The sequence below is a fragment of the Passer domesticus genome, chromosome W (genome assembly GCF_036417665.1).
Source record: "Passer domesticus isolate bPasDom1 chromosome W, bPasDom1.hap1, whole genome shotgun sequence".
Classification (NCBI taxonomy): domain Eukaryota; kingdom Metazoa; phylum Chordata; class Aves; order Passeriformes; family Passeridae; genus Passer; species Passer domesticus.
The window spans coordinates 42,112,489-42,139,510 of NC_087511.1; the positions used below are offsets into that span (position 1 = coordinate 42,112,489).

Sequence of the window (27,022 nt, forward strand, 5' to 3'; positions counted from 1 at the left end):
GTGTAGGAGTGTGCCCCCTGTTGACAGAGTGACAAAACTATCCTTTATCCCCCAAAAAAGGAAAGCAGCCCAGAAGTTTCTCTCAACAATTAGGCAAAAAGCCACCTCATAGAACCTCAGGGACTTCACCAAAAACTTGAGGGCATCTAATTGGATAGAAGCCAAAAAGTCCCGCCTGAACAATCAAGTAGAAAAATAAGAGAACAAAGGAAATGGGGGCTTTTGTGAGGTGTTTTTACCAGGAGCAGACCCCTGCACCTGGCTCGAGTTTTTCTGTTTGCTATTTTGCCTTTTATTAAACCTTTTTGTTTCCAACACTGCAGCAGAAGCCATCCTGCTTATTTTATGCCCCCCAAAATAATAGCTGAGCTATCCTTGGGTGTATTATATATTCTTTTGACAGCTTATAAGACCAGGCTCAAGAAAAAGAAATATAATACTGAGGAGCAAAGGTGTCCAGGAAGGCTGGACATTCTTCAAGAAGAAAATCTCAAAGGCACGGGAAAGGGCTGTCCCCATGTGCCAAAAAGACGAGCTGGCAGGGAAGAAGAGTGGCCTGGATAACAGACAGATTTGGCTGAAAGTCAGAAAAAAAAAAGAGACTTTATGACCTTAGGAGGAAGGCGCAGTCAGCTCTGGACTAAAAGGATGTCATGACGTTATGCAGGGAGAAAATTAGAAGTGCCAAAGCCCAACTAGAACGTAATATGGCTACTACCATAAAAGATAATAGAAATGTTTCTATAAATACATTGTCAACAAAGGAAGGGCCAAGGAAAATCTACATTGGATGAGGGAGAAACATAGCAACAAAGGATAAGGAAAAGGCTGAGGTACTTAATATCTTCTTTGCCTCAGTCTTTAATAGCAAGACCAGTTGTTTTGTGGGTACCCAGCCCCCTGAACTGGAAGACAGGGATGGGGAGCAGAATGAAAACCCCATAATCCAAGGGGAAATGGTCACCAACCTGCTACACCACTTCAACACGCACGTGTCTATGAGGCGAGATGGGATCCACCCAAGGGTTCACCAAGACACTTTCAATCATTTACCACCAGTCCTGGCCAACCGGGAGGTCCCAGTTGACTGAAAGTTAGCAAATGTGATACCCATCTAGAAGAAAGGCTGGAGGAAGGATCTGGGGAACTACAGGCCTGACAGCCTGAACTCAGCCTGAGAACCAAGAACACCACTGCAGGTTCAGACCCAAAAAGTATAAACAACAGCAAATTGAGGAGAGCAATCTGGGAGGATGGGACTTCATAACCTGAAGCTGTAATTGGACAATTAACTCCAATATGGAAATGGATGAAAACTCATAAAAGTGTGAAAACTTGTGACTCACCGTCCATCTTGGTCCATCTTGGGTAGAACCATGGCTAGGCTCTTGTATTTCCCAAGGTATATCCTTTGAAGGCCTTTTAATAAATACCTACTTTATTCCTTTAACACTGTCTAGCCTCTGTTCTAGGTAGCCTTTCAAAGTATCATTTTTTTGGCGGACACTGCCGTGACAGGCAAGGCATCTGGAAAACCCCTGGACCAGAGGAACACCCAGCTGCCCCCCCCCCCCACTCTTGCCAGCACTCCTGGGGGGCCCCAGCTGTGGTTCAGAAGGTATCAGAGCCCAAGAATCCTCAGATCTAGCACAGAGGCACCCGAGTTAGGTGTTAAGAGATCTCTTACAGTTTTGTTTAGTGTGGAAGGACTACAGTGGGTCCAGGCAGAGTTGCTTTTACATTCTCTTGTTGATCTCCATCTCGTCCGCTAGTGTAGGAGGGGACGCTGTCTGAAAAAGTGGAGTTTTAGCACTGCAGTGGTAAGTGTTGGCCTGGGGCCAGCGGTGGTTCAGTGGGTTAGCTTTCGCGCTGCCGCTCCTTGTTCTTGTTCTCTCTCTTTCCCTGGTTATTTTGATTTCTGCGGACTTTCTTACTCATAAGTTTTAAGACATGGGGTGTGTATTCTCCTGTGAGATTAATAGTCATATTTCAAGAGATACTCCCTTAGGATTAGTATTGAGAAATTTGCATGAACTAACTGGTGGAGAGTCATCACTTTTAAAATCCAGACTTATTAGACTCTCAGAAAAAATGTGGCCAACTTATGAACTAGATAATGATGAGATGTGGCCTGAATTTGGTAGCTTAGATAAGAAATTAATATCTAGCTTAATATCTCACATATGCTAAGACAAGTATTTTTAAGAATTAGAGTATGCTAGCCTTTCTATGGTTTTAGCATGTCAGCAAAGCCCATCAGCACCTAAAAAAGAACAACATATATTGCTTTTAAGGAAAAAAGAGAGGAAAAATTAAAAAAAAGAACAGCCAATATTGAACAGTGGGTGTGAAAAAAAGGAGGAGGTGGAGGTAGATCTAGTTGCCCCTGCCTTGAGGGCTGGGCCAGTCCCAGCCATGGCCCTGCCACCCCTGCTGGTCGCACCAGTGGTGCTACCGCCAGCACCACTGTCAGAGCAATGGGAGGGGAGGGGGGTGGCAGCGGGGAGAGCGGGGAGGACATGGCTCTGGCGGGGTCCCAGCCGGTGAAGGAGGAGGGAGGAGGACTTTGGCAGCCATGGACACCACTGCAGCCGCTGTCGCTGCAACCATGGGCATCTGCTTCAGCTGTGCCTCCCCTCCCCGCTTGGTCCTAGGGAGGCAGGGGCGAGGGGAGGGGACATCCAGCGTGTGCAGCCAACAGCATCGCCCCTAGAGGTGGAGCTGGGGGGCAGAACCTTCTACCGAGAGGGCAGAGAGGGGCCCTCCCATGGAGGGAGTGGTGCCTCTCCCACTCTTAGGCCTGTGAGTTTCCATAGCAACACTGCGCACCTTGCAGCTGCCTCAGGAGACAACATCATTGAAGCGAGCAGGCACCCAGTCCAGCTCCCACAGCTGTGTAAATCATGCCTGGCAATTTCTAATATCAGGATTAGTCAAAGTAGATCTACCATAGCAGACTCAACAGATCCAAACAGCTCTTCCTCAAGTAGCTCTTCCAAAGAGGGAGATGAGACCACAGATGCCCTGAGCAGGTGAAAGAAGGGAAAGATAGCAAGAAGGGCCATAAAAGAACGCAGCCCAATAGCCAAATGTACTAGGTCAAAAAAGGAAAAAGAACTGGTTCTGCAAGCCCTGTTATGGAGAGCAGTTGGCAACCAGGGGCCAATATATGTAAAGGTTCCATACTCCCTTATAGAGTTAGAACAGTGGAAAACTACTGTGGGGAAATATAGAGAGAATCCAGACAAGGTGGCAAAATTAGTAGAAAGGGCAATTATCACACAAAACCCTGACTGGGCTGATTTGAACTCTATGTTAGACATATTGCTTGATCCCACTGAGAGACAAATGGTTAATAAAGCTATTACAACATCGGTAGAGGCAAGTATAGCAAATGGGTTGATCCAAGGCACAGTTACACAGATATTTCCATTAGAAAATCCTGGATGGGATGCGAACATTCCAGAACATATGGCGAGGTTAAAACAATATCAAGGGCTTGTGGTATATGGGTTAAAACATGGTGTCCCTAAAGCTATAAATTGGTCAAAGCTTTACAACGTAAAGCAAAATTATGATGAATCACCCACTGATTTTTTAAATAGGTTAAGAGAAACTGTCATCAAATATACAGATCTAGATCCTGAATCCTCTGATGGTAAAGCACATCTAGTTCTCTTGTTTAGGGGTCAAGCTACAAATGATATAAGAGAGCTGCAAAAGATAGAGGGAGTGCAAGACAGATAAATTGGTAGAAGTGGCCTGGAAGATATTTTGAGACAGGGGCCCAAATGAAAGAGACCCCTACCTAGTAAGAAGGCAACTCAGGAAAAGTCATCTAAGAAAACTTCCCCTACGGAGAGAGATCAGTGTGCCTATTGCAAAAAATGGAGACACTGGAAGAATGACTGTCCAGTGTTGAAACAAAAATCCCCAGTTCCCCAACTCCCAGTAGTACAAAGCTCAAGCTCAGAATGATGGGGACCAAAGGCTTCTCCCCCAACAGAACCTTCAGTTATAGCTAAGCTGGGGAAAGATGACATCGAATTTTTGGTAGGTACTGGAGCAGAATATTCTGTGTTAAATACCTTAGAAGGTAAACTGAGTCAAGATACTGTACATGTTTTTGGGGCAACAGAGGTAAGCAAAACATGGCCCTTCTTCCAACCTTTAAAACTCAAACTGGGGAACGAAACACAGCCTTTCTTTCAACCTTAAAAACTCAAATTGGGGAAGCACTGGGTAACTCATCAATTCCTCAATATGCCTAACTCCCCTAAAACATTGCTGGGGAGGGATTTGTTATAAAAATTGGAAGCAGGGAATAAATTCAAGAAGGGAAAGGTTGTATGAGTTGTAATTCCTGAATCTAAATTTGTTGAAGTTGCTGCACTTTTTATACAGGAAAAATGTGGTGAAAACCCCACTGAAGTTGAAAATTACATCAATCCAATAGTGTGGGCTAGTGATATCTCAGGAACATCCAAACAGGCAGAACCAGTGAGTATTGCACTCAAACCAGGAGCCACAATGGTAAGGCAAAAACAATACCCTTTGAAATTAAGAGAACCATACAGGATTGGTATCTGTAATTGAAAAATTCCTACAACATGGGTTATTAGTGCAATGTGAGTCCAAATAAAACTCCCCCATTTTAGCTGTTAAAAAACAAGATAATAAGAATTATCGATTAGTACAAGATTTGAGAGCAATTAACAAAATTACAGAGGACATACAACCAATGATAGCCAATCCCTACACCTTTTTGACCACACTGACAAATTAGGGTGGTTTACTGTTGTAGACCTGAATTATACCTTTTTCTGCATCCCTGTGCACAAAAACAACCAAGAGCTTTTTGCTTTTGAGTGGGAAAATCCCAAGACAGGGAGGAAAAGTCAACTCATGTGGACAGTTTTACTCCAAAGTTTCCAGAAAAGCCCAACAATATTTGGAAACCAGATAGCAAAGGAATTAGAAGACTGGAAAAGACAAGAGCCAGGGGGAGTTATTCTTCAATATGCAGACAACATCTAGGTTGCAGCTAGAATCAGAGATGATTGTATATGATTTACCATAAGTGTATTAAACTTGGGACTGAGTGGGTGCAGAGTTTCTAGAGACAAAGCACAGATTACTAAAGAAGGAGTAATTTATTTGGGGCTTGAGATCTTCCATGGACACCAACAGCTCAGCAAAGAATGGAAAGAAGCCATCTGTTGACTCCCAGAGCCCCACACCGTGAGACAGATGCAAGCTTTTCTGGGAATGGGAGATTGGTATCATTTGTGGATAGCAAATTATGGACTGCAGGTAAAACCCCTACATGGAGCATTAAAAGCAGCCAAAAAAGGAATTACCATATGGACTGAAAACACTAGAGCAGCTTTTAAACAGCTGAAACACTCTCTAATGTCAGCTCCAGCACTGGGACTGCAAGACTTAACTAAACCTTTTGAACTATTTACATATGAGAGACTGAATGTGGCTTTGGGGATACTAGCACAGTTCCTCGGGAAACAATGGAGGGCTGTGGCCTGCTTTTCCAAACAGCCAGACAATGTTAGTCAAGGCTGGCCAGGGTGCCTAAAAGACCATGGCAGCTACTGTCATCTTGATCCAGTAAGCCCAAAAACTCACCCTTGGGTGACACATTGTAGTGTGTGTACCCCATGCTGTAGCAGCTGTACTCAAACAAAAGGGGGGACATTGGTTGTCCAGCAACCAGATGCTTAAATACCAATCACTGTTATTAGAACAGGGTGACGTTACCTTGAAAACAACTTCTGTTGTTAACCCTGCCGTGTTTTTGTCCTCCACCTTAACTGATGATGTGCCTGAGCATAACTGTTTACAGACAACTGAAGAGGTCTATTCCAGGTGACCAGACCTGAAAGACATGTCCCTAGAAAATCCAGATGGGGACCTTTTTACAGATGGAAGCAGCTTCATGAAAAATGGCAAAAGGATGACAGGCTATGCAGTGACCACACAGGACAAGATGATCAAGGCAAAGGCCCCACGAGCAGATGTGTCATCACAGAAAGCTGAGCTGATTGCACTGACGAGAGCCCTAGACCTGAGCAAAGGAAAGAAGGTAAATATATGGACTGACTCTAAATAGGCATTTAGTGTTCTCCATGCCCAGGGAGCCATCTGGAAGGAGAGAGGACTTCTGAACACTCAAGGTAATCAAATCAAACATGCTGAACGAACACTTGCCCACTTAGTGAGCATTAAAAAACCCGCAGAAGTAGCTATCATGCATTGTAGAGGCCACCAAAAAGGGAAAACCACTCCAGAATTGGGAAATCACTTTGCTGGTAAAGCAGCAAGAGGAATTGCAGAAAAAGGTATTCTCACAGTAATTCCACAAACTGAGATTGTTTTGTCACGGTTCATCTCAAAATATGATCAAGCAGTCTACAAACTAATTAAGTTTCTTAAAGCTGAGATCACAAAAGTGGATGAGCTGTTACACCAGCAACTCAGGTGGTAGTCCCACCCCTGATCCTTCAGGGGCTAGCCCAGAAAGAACATGAAAACACACATTTCGGGTTTCAAAATCTTTTGAAACATCTAAAAAGACAGTAATAGGAAAGGGAATGACTGATATTGTACAATCAGTAGTGAGTAAATGTGAAATCTGGTGTAAGAACAACTCTGACATGAGGAAAATAGTTGTGTTGGGAATAACAAAGACAGGGGATCTTCCTAGAGATTACTGGCAAATAGATTTTGTGGAGTTACCACACAAAGAGGGATACTGGTCCATACTGGTATTAGTAGACACCTTCAGTGGATGGCTGGAGGCTTACCCATCGCACTAACACAGCCAAAGAAGTGGTGAAAGTTTTGCTCAATCATATAATCCCAAGGTTCAGGGTTCCCTTGGGCATGTCATCAAATAGGGGACCACACTTTGTTGCAACAGTGGTTAAAGAAGTTAGCTGGATTTTGGAAATTACTTGGGATCTGCATACAGCTTATAGACCCCAAGCGAGTGGTAAAGTTGAACGTATGAATGGGACTCACAAAACACAAATTAGCAAAATTTGTCAGGAAACATTCATGACATGGGTTCTGGCCTTGCCTATAGCTTTATTGAGAATCCGCATACAACCAAGGAGGAGAGATAACATCAGTCCCTATGAAATACTGTATGGCAGGCCATATCAGATTCCACATATGCCAGGTGAAATTCACATGAAGGGGAAACTTGATTTGCAGAGATATCTAATGGCTTTAGGTTTCACTTTGCAGAAGCTCCAGAATTACATTGTCCTATCCAGACCCATAGGACTTGACACACCTGCACATCCCTTCCAACCTGGAGACTGGGTCTATGTTAAGTGGTGGGAAAGTGACAAAATTTGCAGCCAGCTTGTAGCTGCCAAATGAATCAGACCTTCAACCTCGGCCAGCTAAGCGGTAAAACAGGTCCTCAGATGAGGCAGGGATAGGTTGGATTTAAATCTATACAGGGACTTCACCCAATCACATTCCATCCTAGGCTGCAGACATCTCACTGGTCAGGAGCTGGGCTGTGTGGGAATTAGACCATTCAGCAGTTGAGACCCGGGAGTTTTGAACTCCCTATAAAAGAAAACTGTCTACAATAAAACACGCTGATTGTCGCATGGAGCTTTAGGTCGTGTGAGTTGTCTCTGTCTCCAACCACCGACCCCACAGAACATGTGGATATTTAAACATAATAGGACAGTGATCCTCTACAAGCCAAGTGGAGAGGACCATTCCAAATCCTGCTGACTACCCTCACCGCAGCCAAAGTTTCTGGCAAAGGATCCTGGATTCACTACTGCAGACTTGAGAAGGCTTCTGATCCTGAAACAACTGAAAAAACAGACACTGGTGCAGACGAAAACATGTTTTAAATTATTCCTCATCTGTGAGTAAAGAACTGTTCCTAATAATCATTATTCTTTGCATGATAGCTGTGCAAAACATTGCTACTGCTAGTTATTTATTATTATGAGATATTTACTGCTGTTAGATATTTGTCTATTATTAAATACCTCTTTGTCCTCAGTTGTAAGACATGTGTGTATTCTATTTCCCATCTGTAGGAGGTGGGGCAGTTATCTTCTGTATATTGGGAAGTGTTCTTTATCTCTTCCACAACCAATCCTCCCTCTGGGGAGATATCTTCTGTTAATGGGCCATTGAGTCTCAATGCATGCCTGATAAAATTACATCATCCCGTTGTGAGATGCTCTGCCCAGGGGGAGGAGCCAAGCATTCCTACCTGGATAGAATCTGAGATTTTGGGACACCAGAAGGAGCCTTTCCCCACTGGATTCCAAGAGGAGCAGCTTTCTTCTCCACTGGATTCCCAGAGGAAAGCCAGACCCATCTACACCACCACTGGACCTTCAAAAGAAAACTACACCCTTCCACAGGATCACTGCTTCAACAGAAACAGATCTGTCACTCCAGGAGGAATGCAGCCACCATTTAATCAGACTGCTACCAACACCCTGACCCACAGAGTGTCAGGTCGTATTCTGACTCTGTCAATGGGATTGGGGTTTTTTTTGTACTATTGCACTTGTATTGTTAATTTTCCTAGTAACGAACTGTTATTCCTATTCCCATATCTTTGCCTGAGAGCCTCTTAATTTCAAAATTATAATAATTTGGAGCAAGGGGGTTTACATTTTCCGTTTCAGTGGACGCTCCTGCCTTCCTTAGCAGATACCTGTATTGTGGCAGGGCGACCCCCAGCCAGGGAATAAAGAGCCTTGACTCCACGATTGCAGAAGGCTGATCAAATGCTTTATTAAGCTATACTATACTACACTACATACTACACTAATACTATATTAAACTAAAGAAAAACCAGAGAACCTTACAGACAGTCACAATACACACGTGGCTCCAATTGGTCAAACGAAATCAAAATACCATCACCAGACTCCAATTAAGAAATCCCTTTTGGTAAACAATCTCCATAACACATTCCACGTGCCAAACAACAGATGCAGCAAGTGAAGATAAGAATTGCTTTCTCTGAGCTTTCTCACAGCTTCTCAGGAAAATCCTGGGAGAGAATTATGTCTCTCTCTGTTCAGAGAATATGTGAATACCACACACCTGCCAAGACAAATATGTAGCTTGACAACTACATCAGCTAATTCCCTTAGGACTCTGATTGATTACATCAGGTTCCATAGACTTCTGTTTAATCACATTCCTCAGGTGGTCATGAACCGGATTTTTACTTACTGCTGCTGAGGCTGGAACCCTGGGATAGGAAACTTACATAGGCACTTCATAATGCATATAGAAAAAGGAATAAAGATACAATGCTCCAAGTTAAGTGTCCTGCCCCTCCTAAACCCCTCAGCTAGCCAGGCACCCCTGATAGGTTCTGTTACTCTATGTATTAAGTCCGGAAGATGTTGAATGTCATCATCCATACTAGGTAATTCAGCAGTTATGTTAAAGCAGCATATGCCTTCAAACTCAGAACAGCATTTATGAAGAAGGAGGTAGTTTATCAGTAATTGATGTTGTAAGGTTCCTCAGTGTACAGCAGTTACTTCCAAGTTTAAGGCAACAAGTGCCTTGGATGTCAAATTTAATCTTGCACAAGAGCACACACCAGGTGCTCTTTATTTGCTTCTTGAAAAGAGTAATGTTAGTTACAGTAAATACCAAGCACACTCAAGTATTTACATATGGATCTTGCAGAAATGTATGCAAGGTATGAGCTCATAGTGATGCCTCGAGAGGCTACTTAGAACAGAGGCTAGACAGTGTTAAAGGAATAAAGCAGGTATTTATTAAAAGGCCTTCAAAAGATACACCTTGGGCAGTACAAGAGCCCAGCAGTGGTTGTACCCAAGATGGACCAAGATGGACGACCGGTCATGAGTTTTCACACTTTTATAAATTTTCATCCATTTACATATTGGGGTTGATTGTCCAATTACAGCTTCAGGTTATGAAGTCACATCATCCCAGATTGCTCTACTCAATTCGCGGTTGTTTATACTTTTTAGGCCCGAAGCTGCAACAGTGTTCTTGGTTCTCAGGCTGGAAATGGATGGTTTTGTCTAACTAAACTGTGAAGAGAACTTCTAACACTTTATATGAAGTTCAGAGTTATATACTAATGCAGTACAGAATCTGGAAAATGTGAAACCTAAATCTTAAGGCATCATTCCCCCTGTTTAGAGGCTTCACAAGTCCTCTATCTTGTTGAGTCTCTATTCTAAATATCTAATAATAGTGTCTTGGTTTGAAAAAGACAAGTATCTGCTAAGGAAGGCAGGAGCCTCCACTGAAACGGAAAATGTAAACCCCCTTGCTCCAAATTATTATAATTTTGAAATTAAGAGGCTCTCAGGCAAAGATATGGGAATAGGAATAACAGTTCGTTACTAGGAAAATTAACAATACAAGTGCAATAGTACAAAAAAAAAACCAATCCCATTGACAGAGTCAGAATACGACCTGACACTCTGTGGGTCAGGGTGTTGGTAGCAGTCTGATTAAATGGTGGCTGCATTCCTCCTGGAGTGACAGATCTGTTTCTGTTGAATCAGTGATCCTGTGGAAGGGTGTAGTTTTCTTTTGAAGGTCCAGTGGTGGTGTAGATGGGCCTGGCCTTCCTCTGGGAATCCAGTGGAGAAGAAAGCTGCTCCTCTTGGAATCCAGTGGGGAAAGGCTCCTTCTGGTGTCCCAAAATCTCAGATTCTATCCAGGTAGGAATGCTTGGCTCCTCCCCCTGGTTCTGGGTGGGGTGGCACTGGCATGGGCTCTGTCACTGTGAGACGGCTTGTCGGGCTGGTCACCAGCACCAAATCGGATCACGGAGCAGCTGGTGCTGCTTCCACAAGCGCCACAACAGCCGCCGCAGCTTCTCTTGGTTCTGGTAGGCGTGGTGCAGTTGCAGTCTGAGGCGCTGCTGAACCGTTGCTTAGCAACACACAGGAATCCGCGAGGGGTGGCTCCGGATACAGTGGGAGCAGTGCTCAGGACAGCACTGGAGGCAGTGGGGCCGTGGGCAGCTCTGTCAGCCCTGGGAGGGGTGAAGGAGGCAGCGGAATCAGCGGGGGTTTGGCCGCCCCCAGTGCTGCGTGCACCGTTCTCGTGAATTCAATTGCTGACTGCAATGCAGTGGGACCGGGCGGGCCGGTGGCTGCCCTTCTCCGCAGGGACAGGGCCGGCAAAACCGGCTCACACCCCATGGGCGAAGAGAGTGGGGGGGGCATTTTCTTTTTCGCATGCTCCAGAGAGGCAGAAAAAAACTTCTTCTCAGCCATGGGCAAAGCGTCCCCCTCGGCTGTGCATGGGGGTGGAAAGCCAGCGGTGGGAACTGTCCTTGAAGAGACTCTTCTCCTGCCAGCTGTGGCGAGGGGAGCTACTGGCCCCCCGTGTGTGGCGAGATGCCCCTCCAAGGGGTTTCTCTTCCTCAAAACAGAGAAAAGAGCTGCATACACTGGAAAAATTCAGGAGACTCCCTCACCCCCCTCGTATTTCTCCCTAAAATGGTGATCCAGTGTATGCCAGGCTCTTGGATCCAAGGAGCATTTCAAATCTGTGAAAAACCCATGAGCCTTTGCCCATCTGAAAAATTCATAGAAATGCCTCTTCATCATATGAATTCTGTCCTGCAGAGCCCAAAATCTCCACATCGAAATAATGTCCTCCTCTGACGGAGAAAATCAAACTTCCGTTTCTGAAGGCACCTCCTCCCAGCCGTCACCCCACATTTTGTGAAGCGCAGTGTTGTCAGGAGGGGAAGAGTTAACAATACCTTGAGACAGTGTCCAGTTTCAGCAGCTGCTCGGTATAGGAGTTCTGTGCTGTGAAGGTCTCCGGACACGTTGCCTGGGAAAATTCAGCAGATCCTCGCATGTTCAGTCTCGGCTGTGAACTCTACCTGATTTCAGGATCTTGGTTCTTCAGCTCCAGGCTGCAGCCAACGTCTGCGTCTGACACTTATTGTATTTGCAGGGTGCCCAGACAAAAGAAGGAATGACGAATCTGACTTGTTCTCAGAAGGCTAATTTATTGCTTTATGATACTATATTATATTAAAGGATACTATACTAAACTATACTAAAGAATACAGAAAGGATACTTACAGAAAGCTAAAGAGATAATAATGAATCTTGTGACTCTCTTCAGAGTCCTGACACAGCTTGTCACTGGTTGGCCAATAAGTCAAAAAAATTCACAGCAGAAACCAATGAAACAACCACCTGTTGGTAAACAATCTCCAAACACATTCCAAAGGAGCAAAACACAGGAGAAGCAAATCAGATAATTATTGCTTTCTTTTTTCTCTGAGGCTTCTCAGCTTCCCAGGATAAAAATCCTGGGCGAAGGGATTTTTCATAAAATATGAATGCCACAGAGGACAAGGAGGTGATTCAGGACAATCAGCACTGTTGTGGTGCAGGGTTCATTTGGTTTGTTCTGTTTCCCCCTAAAGTTATAATGGTTCGGTCCTGAGTTCCCCCCCCCCTCCCCTGGCAACCCCTCCTTTTGAGAGTGTCAGTTTTTTGTCTCCACCCCTGTTCCCCTGGTTACCCTCTGTCAATCCCTCCCTGAGTTCCTGTCCATCAACCACTGTCCCCTTCCCTCTTTCCAGAAAGTTCTCCCCTCCTCGGTGGGTGATTGGATCGGGAACAAGGGTCCCTCCCTGTCACATTCCCTATTGGCTAGCCGGCATGTTTGTCACGAGTTTGTTCCCTCCCAAGTTCTCCCTCATTGGTTGAAGTGTTGTATGTTCCGCCCCCTTTATAATCAGCTGTACCCCCACCTTGTGGTCCTGACTCGGCTGGCTTCCCCTGGAGACATTAAAACTCTGGACTTTGCCCCCGAGTCGAGTCCCTCTTTTCTATTTCGCCTTCCTGCTGATCACTGCTGCCTCCTGCTGAGGCGCTCCCCGGACGCCCCCGGCGCATCTGGGTAGTGCCCCCCCCGGCTGTCAGCTGCTGTGCCACAGCTCAGCCGGTGCAGACTCCTCCTCAGCCCGGGGGAGTAGAGAAAAACTCGGACAGCAACTCGGCACAGCACAGCTTCACCAAGGGGAAGTCCTGTCTGACCAACCCAGTGGCCTTCTACAATGGAGTAACTGCATCAGTGGAAAAGGAAAGGGTTACAGATGTCCTTTATTTAGACTTCTATAAAGCTTTTGACATGGTCCCCCATATCCTTCTCTCTAAATTGGAGAAAGAAGGATTCAATGGGTGGACTGTTCGGTGGATAAGCAATTGGTTGGATGGTTGCATCCACAGGGTAGTGGTCAACAGCTCAGAGTCACAATGGACACTGGGGGTAAGTGGTGTCCTTCAAGAGGTCTGTATGGGGACCAAGTGCTATTCAATGTCTTAATGACAGAGACAAAGGGATCAAGTGCACCCTCAGTAAGTTTGCAGATGACACCAAGATGAGGGTGCAGTTGACATTCCTGAAAGATAGGATGCCATCCAGAGGGATGTGGAAAAGCTCAAGAAGTGGGCCCATAGGAATCTCATGTGATTTAACAAGACCAAGTGCAAGATGCTGCACCTGGGTTAGGGCAACCCCCAGTATCAATACAGGGTTGGGGATAAAGGGATCAAGGGCAGCCCTACCAAGAAGGACTTTGGGGTGCTGGTGAATGAGAGGCTGAACATGAGCTGTCAGTGTGGGCTGGCAGCCCAGAAAGCCAATTGTATCCTGAGCTGCACCAAAAGCAATGTGGGCAGAATAGCAAGGGAGGAAATCCTGCCCCTCTACTCTGCTATTGTGAGACCACACCTGGTTTACTGCATCCAGCTACAGGGTCCACAGCACAGGAAGTACATAGACCTGTTGAAGTGAGGCCAGAGGAGGTCCATTAAGATGATTAGAGGGATGGAGCACCTCTCCTATGAGGAGAGGCTGAAATAATTTGGTCTAGAGAAGAGGCAGCTCTGGGGAGACCCAATTGCGGCCTTTCAATACTTGAAGAGGATCTACAAGAGAGCTGGAGAGGGACGTTTTATAAGGGCATGTAGTGGTAGGACAAGGAAGCATGGATTTAACTGAAAGAAGATAGATTTAGATTATATATTAGGAAGAAATTCTTTCCGGTAAGGGTGATGAAGCACTGGAACAGGTTGCCCAGAAAGGTTGTGGATGACCCATCCTAGGAAATGTTCAAGGCCAAGTTGGATGGGGTCCTGAGCAACCTGGTCAGTTGGAAGGTGTTCCTGCCCATGGCAGGGGTTTGGAACAAGATGATCTTTAAGGTCCCTTCCAACCCAAACCATTCCATGATTCTATGATTATTCTAGGATTAAGCATTTTTAAGAGAATATCTTATCTCTCTTTAATAAATCAGCTAATGTAGACAAAGAAGATCCTGTGTATTCAGATGATGGTCCTTAGCCTTATTGCAATGAATATTTCTTTCTTCCAGTCTTTCAGTGATTTAGCATGTACTACATTTGCCTCGTATTCAACTGCTGACATTTCAATTACACAGAATGTGCAATTTTCATTTTCTACAATACAGCTTTGCAATTAAGCCATGCTAAAGATGAAGCATTTCTTGCATCTATCCCCAGATAAGAAAATAAGCCTAGGGACCAGAAAAGTATTAAAACCATAAAAAAGCCTAGGGACCAGAAACACATGAAGGCCTCCACCCCAAGAGACATTATTAATTCAAGCAACATGGGTACTGACTACTTTATCCCAATAGAGAGTAAGTACAACTAAAATGCAATCAGTACAGGTTTTTTCCACTTCGTCAAGGCCCACATTGGGTGCCAAAAATTGTATTTGTCCTGGTTTAGGGCAAATTTGGGACACAACCTCCAAAACCTCCAAAGGGGTTCTTCTAGAAAGCAAATTCAAGTAGCCCCTCCCCCAAGTGGTTCAGAAAAGGATTTCCTTGGAGAAAAGTGGGAAAAAAACCTGTTTATTTAACAGGCAAAGCATTCACCAGCTCAAAAAATTAACAATATTAAACAATAAAACCTCTCGCCACTCTGAAGAGATGACAAACTCAGTAAGTCCTTTTTGTGGGTTGTAGCTCAGCTCACTCGGTCTCTTATCAGTCCCTCCAGTGCAGGAAATGCCATGATCCAGGCCAGGACTGGTGGGCCACAGGTGTGAGCTGTCAGTGGTCTTCTGGGTTTTCAGTCCAGAGCAGGTTTAAACAGTTCCATGAAAAAAAACCACAGCCTAGGGAACTTCTCTGCCTCAGCGAACTAAAAACTAACTAAAAAACAAACCAAAGGAGAGCTCTGTCCCGCTGTCTGTCTGTGCTGCAGACAACACTCTCCATGAGAAGGATGCGGGGGAGCAAGTGTAGTTTCTGATAACAAACTCTGTGCTTCTTCTCTCCCCCCCATCGCTCTCAGAACCAATCTTAAAGGTGCAAAACTTATTTCTGGGCTAAACAGATGAATGGGGATATAGTTCAGCATCATAAAATCACTCCAGGACACTAATCAATGCTGAATACACTTAAATGATGTTATGAATAGAAAGTTGTAATTTTTTTTAGGTTGCAGAGTTAAAAACAAGTCAGACCAGTTGCTGTAAGCAAGTTTCACTGTTAAAGAAGAGTTCTTCAATTACCTGTTAATGGCTGGTGATTAACCATTGCCCCCCTGATGCTTGCCTCCTGCCAGGGAGGGACACAAGCACCCTCCCAAGTACCAGGAAGATAGGAGTGACATCAGAGCCAGTATGCAGATGAGAAATGCATTGCGCCCCGAATTTTTACAGTTTTCCCAGGAAAAACCCCTAAAATTACGAGCCAACAAGTGACCTAAGTGACGTCTAAGGATGGGAGTGTAGTCCCGTACCTGCTTGGATCCTTTTTGCTTCTCACCCTAACCTGAAAACATGTTGATTAAAGAGACGCCCCGGGGTGTCAGACAAAAAAGCAGGAATCTGCTAATCTCCCGTGAGGACGGAATCCCCAGCTCTGCCTGCAGACCAGCAGACAAAGCTGCATCACCCTCCTTCTCCGTGCCACGCCTGGGAGCAGCGGCGGCGTGGGCGCGACCCGTCGATTTCTCCCCACCTGAGCTGATTCTTCTTAATAAAGGCATTAGAAAGGAGAAAGATCTCCTGCCCATTTATTTCACTAGATACAATTAGTTTTGCATTCTCATGGGCTCAAGGAACAAGGATTCTTTCCTTTCCATGCTATCTTGGTTTGAAAGACAGGTGTCTTCTAAGGAATGCGGGAACTTCCCTTGGAACAGAGAATATGACCCCCCTCCCTCCAAATTATTATTATAACTTCAAAATTAAGGGGTTTTCAGGCAAAGATATGGGAAAAGGAATAGCAGTTTTTGCTAGTATGTATAATAAGGCAAAAAACCAGCAGCAACTATGACAGCAACAAAAAAAAAGAACCAGAAACCCAGTAACAGCCTTCTCAGCTGCAGGCACTTTCCTCTTTGGTGTAATTATGGTTGTAGCTGGCAGGGGTGCTGGCAGGGCAGGTGTGATGATTCCTTCATGGCTGCAGAGGGTGCTATGGCACTAGTGAGCCATCTTTTCTCCACATGGGCAATGGTGGATGCAGCCAGCAGAAAGGGATGGAGAAGGGGCTTCTTCTATGAATGCCCAGGGACAGCCGATCCCAGTGGCCCCTCTGGATAGCAAAAGGAGCTGTAGCAGGGATCTCAGAGTAGCAAGCTGGGAAGGCAGGGATGAGCAAAGTCCCAGAGTGGTAGATGAGATGTATCAGAAACTCAGCAGCTGTAGCTGGAACTGCAGGGCATCGGGTCAGAAGGGGGTGCAAATTACAGTGCAGCAAAGAAACCTCAGAGCAGTGGCAGAGAAAATGGCAGGAACTGGGCAGTGGCCACCTGGCTCCTGAACACTGCCTGGAGAGAGAGGCTCCCTTGGAGGGGGAGGGGGCTCGGGGATCCCAGGGTTTTTCCCTGAGGCACCTGAACAGATGGTGAAAGTCCTTTTTTTTTAGTGAGGTAGGGTGTTAAAGTCCCAGTTCAGTGGTTGCTCTCATGAGCAAAAGCTCACCCCACTGCAGAAGGACCTGGCTGGGCTCCTGCGGTGGTAGCGAATCCCCCCCAGGCAGCAGCTCCAACTGTCCTCCTCCAAAGTCAAGAGCAAGAGAGAGGTGGGAGCTGCACCCAACCCCTTTTCCCCAGCCCAATTTTCAGGGTATCTCTGCCCCTCCACGAGAAACCTCCCAGATAAGAGGGCAGCCAGCTGCACCCTTCCCGGGAAACTTCTTTTGTCTCTCTTAAGTACTCGGTTATTATTGTCTCTTAGCAACAAGAAATGGGAGAAAATTCTCAAAGAGAAAGAAACAAAAGGAGAACTCTTAAACCCCAACACATGCACTGCAAGCACTAATTGCAACACTGTGTACACCAGCATTAAACTGGTGACTTGCAGAATACACCTCTCTCAGTCCCAACCAACATCTCACGAACATTGCAAAATGCAGTTCCTTCATCAGTTTACAACTAGGGCTACTGGCTTCTCAGCAGCAAATGCTGCCACAGCACCCTGGCTAGAGCCACTGCCAATTGATTGTGTGCAGCATGAACACATCAAGAGAACAAACAGGAACAGAGAACAAATGCAGAAGATTTTACAATGTACATCAGCTCACCATTAAAACATTTTAAGTAATAACTCAGCGCCTACCTTAGGTTACTACTCAGAATCCCTATCCCCATTGTCTTGGTTTGTAAGATAGGTGTCTGCCAAGGAAGGTGGGAACCTCCCTTGGAATGGAAAATATGAACCCCTTTTTCCAAATTATTCTAACTTTGGAATTACCGGGCTTTCAGGCAAAGATAAGGGGAAGAGAATAACAGTTCTTTGCTAGTAGGTATATGTATAACAAGGCAAACAAACAACAATGGCAGTGTGAAAAATGCATATTATATAACTGGCTCTTCGCAAAGATTAAAATGAATACTATGTGTGTTATGTTGGTGTCCTGGTTTAGGGCAAGTTTGGGAGATAACCCCCAAAGGGGCTTCTCTACAAAAGCAGATTCAATTGCCCCTCCCCCCCCAACCGGTTTGGGAGAAAATATCTCCTTGGAGAAAAAGTGGAAAGAAACCTGTTTATTAAACAATAGAACCCAAACAATATTAAACAATAAAACTTCTTGCTGCCCCAAGAAAAAAAATGGCAAACTCAGAACAGTCCCCTCCCTGGGTTGCACCTCGGCTCACTCAGTCTCTGATCAGTCCTTCGGGTGCTGGAAATGCCGCAGCCCAGGCCCAGCCAGGGGGCCACAGGTGGAGCTGCCGGTGCTCTTCTGGGTGTTCAGTCCAGAGCAGGCTTGAACAGGACCAAGGAAAAAAAAGAAAATCACAGTCCAGGGAACTTCTTTGCCTCAGCTAGCTAAAGCTAACTAAAAGCAAAAAAAAGGGGAAAAAAAAAAAAAAAGCTCTGTCCTGTTGTCTGTCCATCCGCAGACAACACAGTCCAGGAGCAGGAATGTGGAGGAGTGAGTGCAGTCTGAAAACAAACTGCGCGCTTCTTCCCTCCCCTCTTCACTCTCTGGAAGAGAGTCTTAAAGGTGTAAAACTATTATTCAGGATAAACAGAACAAGACGATTTGGGATAAAAGCATCATATAGTCAACCCAGGACAGTTAGAAAGTTATGCTGTAGTACTGTATTAATCTTTTTAAGTAGTGTGGTAAATATTGTTTTAGGCTATAACATAATATTAAAATAGAAACTATGTGATGTAAGATACTTTTTCTAACTAGCTCAAGGAATGGATAAGAAAATCAAGAAATTATTCACATAGAGATAACAGCAACAAGACACCAAAACCCCAAGAGAAAAATTATTGCCTCCTTATCGGGAAAAAACAGATTTCTTCCAGACTTCGAGAAGCCACAGTAATTGATTTACAAGATGGGGGGGAAGATGACAATAACCAGAAAAGACACCTATTTTTGAAAGGAATGTTTGAATCATGTGTGAGATATATGAATATGCAACAGGCTTTTAAGGGTTAATCCTTTGTTAGCAAGGTGTGCTTTTGTGGCAGAGTGCAAAAAGCACCCAGATGTCCATAATTCTTTGCTTTTTATTGTCTTTTATTGTCCTAACTTTGATTGTCCCAATTCTTGTTGTCCTAATTTTTATTACTGTTTTATTACTATTAAATGTCTAAAATTTTAATACAATGATTGGCATTTTTCACAGGCAGCAACAACAAACAAGAACAGAAACCCAACCATAGCCTTCTCTCAGCTGTCAAGCACTTTACCCTTTGGTGTAGTTATGGTCACAGCCGGCAGGGGCACTGTTGGCTCCCGGCCAGGCCGGTGTGTGATAATTCTCCTGCAGCTGCAGGGGGCGCTGTGGATGCTTCTTTATGTGGGTAATGGTGGGTACAGCCAGTGGAAGATACTGAAAAGGGGCTTCCTTTACAACCTCACAGGGGTAGCCGGTCCAGGTGCCCCTCCAGATAGCAAAATTAGCTGTAGCAGGAACGTTCGAAGCAGCAAGCTAGAATGGCAGAGGTGACCAGACCCCGGAGTGGCAAAGAAAATTTAATAGAAACTCTGCAGCTGTAGCAGGAGCCACAGGGTGTCCCAGCAAGCAGGAGGGGAGGAGTCACAATGTAGCAAAAATCTCACAGCAGTGGCAGACAAAGGGTGGGGCTGGGCAACAGCAGCCAGGCTCCCAAACATGGTCGAGAGAGGCTCCCTTGCAGGGGGGAAGGGTAGGTAGCGGGTTTTCCCCTGAGACACCTGAGTAGATGGTGAGGGTCCTTTCCAGTGACGTAGGGTGTCAATAACGTCCCAGTCCAATGACTGCTCTTATTGTTATGAATAAAAAGTTATCTATTTTTTTTAAGGTTGCAGAGTAAAACAAGTCAGACAAATGCCGATAGGTTAGCTTCATTGTTAAGAGTTCTTCTTCAATTACCCGTTAATGGTTGGTGATTAACCATTGTCCCCCTGATGCTTGCCAGGGAGGGACACTGGGACGGACCCTGCAGGTACCAGGAGAATGGGAGTGGCATCAGGGCTAGTATGCAGATGAGAAACGCATTGCACCAATTTTTGCAGTTTTCCAGGAAAACCCCTAAAAATTACGAGCCAACATAGAACTAAGTGACCTAAGTGATGTCTAAGGATGGGAGCGTAGTCCAGTGCCTGCTTAGATCCTTTTTGCTTCTCACCCTAACCTGAAAAGATGTTGACTAGAGAGACGACCCAGGGTGTTGGACCGAAAAGGTGGAATCTCCTAATCTCTTGTGAGGACGGAATCCCCAGCTCTGCCTGCAGACCAACGGACCCAGCTGCATCACCCTCCTCCTCCGTGCCACTCCTGGGAGCAACGGCGGCATGGGCGCGACCTGTTGATTTCTCCCCACCTGAGCTGATTCTTTTTAATAAAGGCAATAAAAAAGGAGAAAGATCTCCTGCCAATTTGTTTCACCTTGGGTTCTCGTCCGGGATATCCACGCCTGAAGAGGACACCAGGACTGGGCCAGCCGCCCACCCTGGACCTGCAGGACAGCTGGCTATCAGGACCAGAGAAGATCACCTTGGGACAGTGACACGGAGCAGCGCCGGATTGGTGAGAGTATCCGGCAGCGGGAGTGGGAGGCGGGCGAGTGCTGTGTGAATGAGACGAGGGCCAGCAGCTCCGCCCCTCGAAGCAAGTGAGGACCTCTCAGTACCGCAGTTCCGCAACCCCACGAAGGGGCTGGCCGGGAACAGGGGGAAGCGAATGGAATTGGTGATTGAGGCACCTCCAAAGGGGTAAAGAGGACCCCCCTCCAGGCGTGCGGAGGAAATACTATGTGAATGGCACGCACCCCAAAAGCCCTGATACAGGTCCTAACGAAGGAAGTTAGGCGATTTAGAAAATCAGGCAGTTTTGGTTTTAAGTCCTGACGACGAGGTCAGGCACGAGGTCTGGCAGAGGAAGCCTATCTCGAGTTTTTCCAAGTCCTGAAGCGTAAGTCCTGACGGGGGAAGGTCAGGAAAATTGAAAATCAGTCAATACTTTTGTTTTAAGTCCTGACAAGAGAGGTTAGGCAAACTCACGACTCCCGAGAAGAATTCGGGAAAGTTTAAAAGCCCTGCAGGCAAACAAAGTCCTGACAAAGGAAGTCAGGCATACAACCTCAGAGGCCAGGGTCTCGAGGATTTTTTTTTGTTTTGTTTGTTGGTTGAGTCTTGGCAAGAGAGGCCAAGGTCTCAACAAAGACCGAACTAAAAGGGTCAGAGAAATTGGAGTTTCGGCGGAGGAGGTCGGGACTTCTTAAATAAGATATATTGCCTTTAGAGTAAAGGCATCTTTGTGATTTTTTTGAGGCCGAAAAAAATGGGAGGGTGCAATAGTAAGAAAAGTGGACAGAAACTGAAGAATATACCTCTCCATAGTCCCCTAGGTGAACTATTAGAGAAATGGGACTCTATAGAAGCCACAGAAGGATTAGATAAAGTTAAGATGATTCACTACTGTTCAGAAGTGTGGCCAGAATTAGAAGTGCAAGGAGGATGGCCGTGGTGTGGGACACAAGAGAAGTGGATGTGTCAACAGCTGAGTAACTATCTGACAGCTCGAGAAGATACTGATCCCGAGCAATTATTATATGTAGCTTGTTGGTTGAATGCCATCGAGAATGAAGGAGTGCAAATTTGTAAAGTGCAGAGCAAGAAAGAGAAGAATGAAAGAGGGGATGCTGGATTTAAAGAAATTGGTAAAAGGTGGGACCCCCTAGACTACTTGCCTCCTGATGCCCCTCCACCTTATAATCCTCTCCTTCAAGCACCTCAAAGAGCAGATCCAGTTCTTCTCCCGGCTGCCATGGGGGCCATTCCCTCACCTCTCCCTTCGACTCCTTTAGCTGCTTCTGCACCACCACTAATACCTACTCCACCTGCTGCATGCTCCACCCCTTCTCCAGCTCCATTTAACATGCACTCAAGCTCTTCTCCCCCTCCTACTGCTGTCCCTCCGCCTCCTCCTAACTGGGACACAAATGCTTCCTTACCTAGTAACCTCTTATCACCAGATATAGCCGTTGACCTACAGCAGGTCCAGGTTAATGCTAATACCCCTCAAATTAGTAATCTTGTGTCTGAAGATGGGCCATACTGTGGTACCGGATCCAGAACCTCCAAGGTAGAGAGACTTTTTCCACTTAGAGAAGTTCCTATGGGAGGAGTAGTGGGAGGTGTTGGTTTTGTAAATGCTCCTCTAACTGCTTCTGAGGTGAGAGGATTCAAGAAGGAGTTAGGGAATCTAGTTGAAGACCCCGTGGGCATTGCTAACCAAGTGGATCAGTTCTTAGGTCCAAATATCTACACTTGGGGGAGATGAATTCCATTCTAAATATATTATTTTCCCCAGAAGAGTCCCGAATGATTAGGGCTGCTAGCATAAGAATTTGGGAAAAAGACAACCGTCCAGGACCCCAAGTGCCATCAGGTGAAGACAAATTGCCACTAGTTGATCCTAATTGGAACCCTAATCAGGAGGAAGGGAGGAAAGCCATCATGGAGTACAGGTCTCTGATAATTCGAGAGATCAGAGAATCACTTCCCAAAGGAACTAATACAAAATTGGCATTTGAGGGGGCACAAGAAAAGGATGAAACTCCGGCTACTTGGCTTAATCGCCTGAAGCGGAACTTTCAATTGTATTCTAGAATAGACCCAGACACCAGAGAGAGTGAAGTGCTATTAAAGGTCCAGTTTGTTACTAAATCTTGGCCTGATATACGGAGAAAACTAGAAAATATTGAGGATTGGCCAGAGAAAGACAATAATGAGTTATTGAAGGAAGCATTGAAAGTGTATTTAAGGAGGGAAGAAGAAAAAGCAAGGGCCAAAGCTGGGATCATGGTTGCTATAGCCAGAGAAAGTGTGGGGGCAAGCAACTCTTTCCCACAGTCCAAGGTAACAAAAGAGTGGGGAGGTCCACCACCAGCAGCAGGCAAGGATCGGCCAGTACTGTCAGGGGCAGGAGGCATGGTGAAGCCTTGAGTCTATTTGAGTGAAAGGAGCTGCTAATACTGTGGAGAAACTGGACACCCCCCCAGACTGTTCAGCCTAAAGTTGTGAAACCTTTGCTAGCTGATCAAGATAGCAAAGGAAGCAGCTTTAGAACCAGAGGATCCAGTAAAAGTTTTTAAAGCAGAAACCACACCTGAGTAGGGAAAAAGAAGAGAAGAACCCATATTTTGTGAAAAAAATTAAAGATTTAAAAGTTACACCAAGGGCAATGAGGGAAGTGGCTAACATCAGACGAACGGGTGTTTCTAAATAAAGCACTTGCTCGGATGGTGCTAACAGAACTACAGAAATTAAACCACTGGGGAGTCCAAAGACTATGTGATTATTTCCTAAGAAATAACCTGTGCATAAGTGTATATGACCTAGCAAAAGCAATTACAAAAGAGTGTTTAACTTGCCAAAAAGTGAACCAGAACGGAATGGTGAATACCATAGACTCAGACCAAGGTCCACCTCTTGTAGCTCAAACATTGCACAATATAATTGAAGCTTTAAGAAACAAAAATGAATTAGCTAAAGTGTTTGCCCCTAGCGCTCTTGCGCATCAGAACAAGACCCTGGTCTGATATAAGGATTTCACCCTATGAAATGATGTTTGGACTGCCATTCCTGTTAACACCCTATAGCACAGGAGACTGCCTGGAAGGAGGAGAAGCTACCAGAAAATATTTAGAAGTCATTGGAAGAACCCTAGAAGGACTTAGAAAAAGAGGATACCTCCCCCAAACCTCCCCTCTTGACACAAAAGCACATGACATCAACCCAGGAGATTAGGTTTTGATAAAATCCTGGAATAATAGACCATTAATGCCTAAATTTGAAGGCCCCTTTCAGGTACTCCTCATCGCTAATTCTGCTGTGCGAACCAGAGAAAAAGGTTGGACCCACATCACGAGAATTAAAGGACCAGTCCCACTCCCAGGCATTGGACAAGATTTGTCAGTGTCTCCCTCTGGTATTGGACCAGATTCTACACCACCCTCACACTCTAACTCAGGACAGGATTCAACCACATCAGGAGTTAATTCAGCTGAATATACTATTATAAAAGGACCAAATGACTTAAAGTTGACACTCAAAAAGAAGAACCAAAAAGACTGATGAACTGCATAAGAAAAAAGTTGTAGAATCATAACATGTCTTGAAGTGTTTTAAGAAATTTGTGAAATTAAAAATTTTTAATAAGTGATTCTGATTAAGTCCTCCCAACTTAGTACCAAAGACCCCAGGTTAATCTTCTGCAGAGTTGTCTTGGTTTGAAAAGACAGGAGTCTGTGAAGGAAGGCAAAAGCCTCCTGTGAAATGGAAAAGGTAAATCCCCTCCTTCCGAATTATCACAATTTCAGAATTAAAAGGGCTCTCAGGCAAAGATATGGGAATGGGAATAACAGTTTTTTACTAGGAAGAAAAAATACTAAATAACAATGTAATTCAGCACAAGCAAAAAAAACACTGGCAGAGTGAGAAAAACCTGACACCCTGAGAAGTCAGGGTGTTGATAGTAGTCCAGCCACATGGTGGCTGCTCCTCCTGGAGCGGCGATCTGCAGAAGGGTGTAGATCCTTTCTGAAAATGCGGCGAAGGAGCAGCTGGGCCTTGGTTCCTGATTCCTCTGGGAAATCCAGTGAAGAAGGCTGTCTGTGGTCTCAGAAATGCTTGTTTTATGGTGGCAGGGATGCTTGGCTCCTCCCTCTGGGTGGAGCATCTCCCAATGGGATGATGTAACTAATCTTACCAGCCACAGTGAGTAATTCAATAGCCCATTAGCAGGAGATTATCTTCCTGGCAGTGTCATTGTTCTTGAAAGAGATAAGAAAAACTGCCTAACCCCCAACAGATGGCAAAAATAGAATACATGCTTATTTTACAAGCCAGGACAAGAGTGCTCCCCTAGGAGAGACCAAATTAGCAGGGATAGATCAAGAGAGGTTTAACCAGAGGAGCAAGAGACTCTAAAGAGCTTGGAAACTTCTTCTCAGTAAAATCCTCAAGAGGCAAGGCCGGGTGGGCAGGCTGTGCAAGATGACCCATACCGGACTCTTGGGAAGGGTAGTAGTAATGGCTCTGATTGCTGGTGGTGCTCTGGGGAGCCCAGGAGAGCCGTGCAATGAGTACTACCAACCTCTCTATGAGAAAGAAGTAAGTTCCTTGCTGAGAGTCCACACCAATTTAAACTATAATTGTGTTAACCTCTCCCAATTGATCCTTTATCAAGAGAATGAGAAAATATATTGGATGGCCCAGAACACTGCCACCTTTAGGCAGCCACTCCTGGGAGAGCACCCTGTAGGAGAAGCCTGGTGGTGCTTTGAACGTGATACTACTAAAGCAAGCCTGGTAAATCTGGTCAAAGGAAAAGGTATTTCTAAATATTGGGAGACCACAACAAAAACTAATATATTTCGGGAAACCCCTAAACACCTGTTTTGGGTCAATGGTACCACAGCATCCACTAAATTGCCAAGAGACTGGTCTGGCAGTTGCGTCATTAGAATTATAAAACAAACTGTCTTTATATTACCCAAAGAATCTGGATCAAGTTTAAGAGTTCCTATATATAATGATTTAAGAAAAAAAAAACTGAAGAAGCAATATATGTTAAACAAAATTTTGAAACTACAATCAGAATTAGAAGTAATATCTAACCAGACCGCATTAGCTCTTAATCATATTAATGACCAACTCAACCAAACCAAAACAGTAATTTATCAAATCAAATTGATTGTAGCAGTCATTAGAAACACCTTAAACAAAATAAGAAAACTAGCATATTTAAGAAATCAAAGGACTCCTGCACTTGATTCCAGTTAGTGGGATAATCTATGGACTTTCAAAAAAAGTTGGAAAACTATAACCTTCACTGTGTGTACACTTGTTAGTTTGTTCTTATTTCCCTGTTTAAATAAAATAGTGACGTCTGCTGTACAGAATAACCTAAGGATCTCTAAAGAGATTAACCTGAAAAAACCAAAAAAGTACTGAAGTTGAGTAAATATAATCACCAGGGTGCTCAAGAAATTTATAATCAGTACAAAAAATATAGGAAATTCTGTGTTAATGAGCCAAAAAAATTGTAAGTTGATGCAAGCTTAAGCTTAAGCCTGATCAAAGAAAAAAAGGGGTGACTGTTATGAATAAAAAGTTATCTATTTTTTTTAAGGTTGCAGAGTAAAACAAGTCAGACAAGTGATGTTAAGTTAGCTTCATTGTTAAGAGTTCTTCTTCAATTACCCGTTAATGGTTGGTGATTAACCATTGTCCCCCCCCCGATGCTTGCCAGGGAGGGACACTGGGACGGACCCTGCAGGTACCAGGAGAATGGGAGTGGCATCAGGGCTAGTATGCAGATGAGAAACGCATTGCACCAATTTTTGCAGTTTTCCAGGAAAACCCCTAAAAATTACGAGGCAACATAGAACTAAGTGACCTAAGTGATGTCTAAGGATGGGAGCGTAGTCCAGTGCCTGCTTAGATCCTTTTTGCTTCTCATCCTAACCTGAAAAGATGTTGACTAGAGAGACGACCCGGGGTGTTGGACCGAAAAGGTGGAATCTCCTAATCTCTTGTGAGGACGGAATCCCCAGCTCTGCCTGCAGACCAGCAGACAAAGCTGCATCACCCTCCTCCTCCGTGCCACTCCTGGGAGCAACGGCGGCATGGGCGCGACCCGTCAATTCCTCCCCACCTGAGCTGATTCTTTCTAATAAAGGCATTAAAAAAGGAGACAGATCTGCTGCCAATTTATTTCATTATGAGCAGAGCTTCACTCACGGTAGGAGAAGACAGCAGGAGATGGAACCCCGCAGTGGTGGCGAATTCTTCCCACAGCGACCCCAGCCTGTCTCCCCTTCAATCCTGAGAGCGAGAGACAAGCCGTGCCCATCCCCTCACCCCCCAGCCAGAATCTCATGGTATCTCTGCCCTTCCCAAGAGAAAGCCCCCCAGCTAAGATAGTGCCTCCAGCGGCACTCCTCCCCCTTGGCTACATCTTTTGTCTCTCTTAAGTACCAG

General features: G+C 45.0%; 1 protein-coding gene across 1 annotated transcript in view; it reads right to left on the reverse strand.

The window, feature by feature from the left end:
- LOC135288995 (Golgi phosphoprotein 3-like) overlaps nt 1–27,022 on the reverse strand; it is a 146,599-nt gene that overhangs the window by 78,025 nt on the left and 41,552 nt on the right. The window lies entirely within an intron of this gene.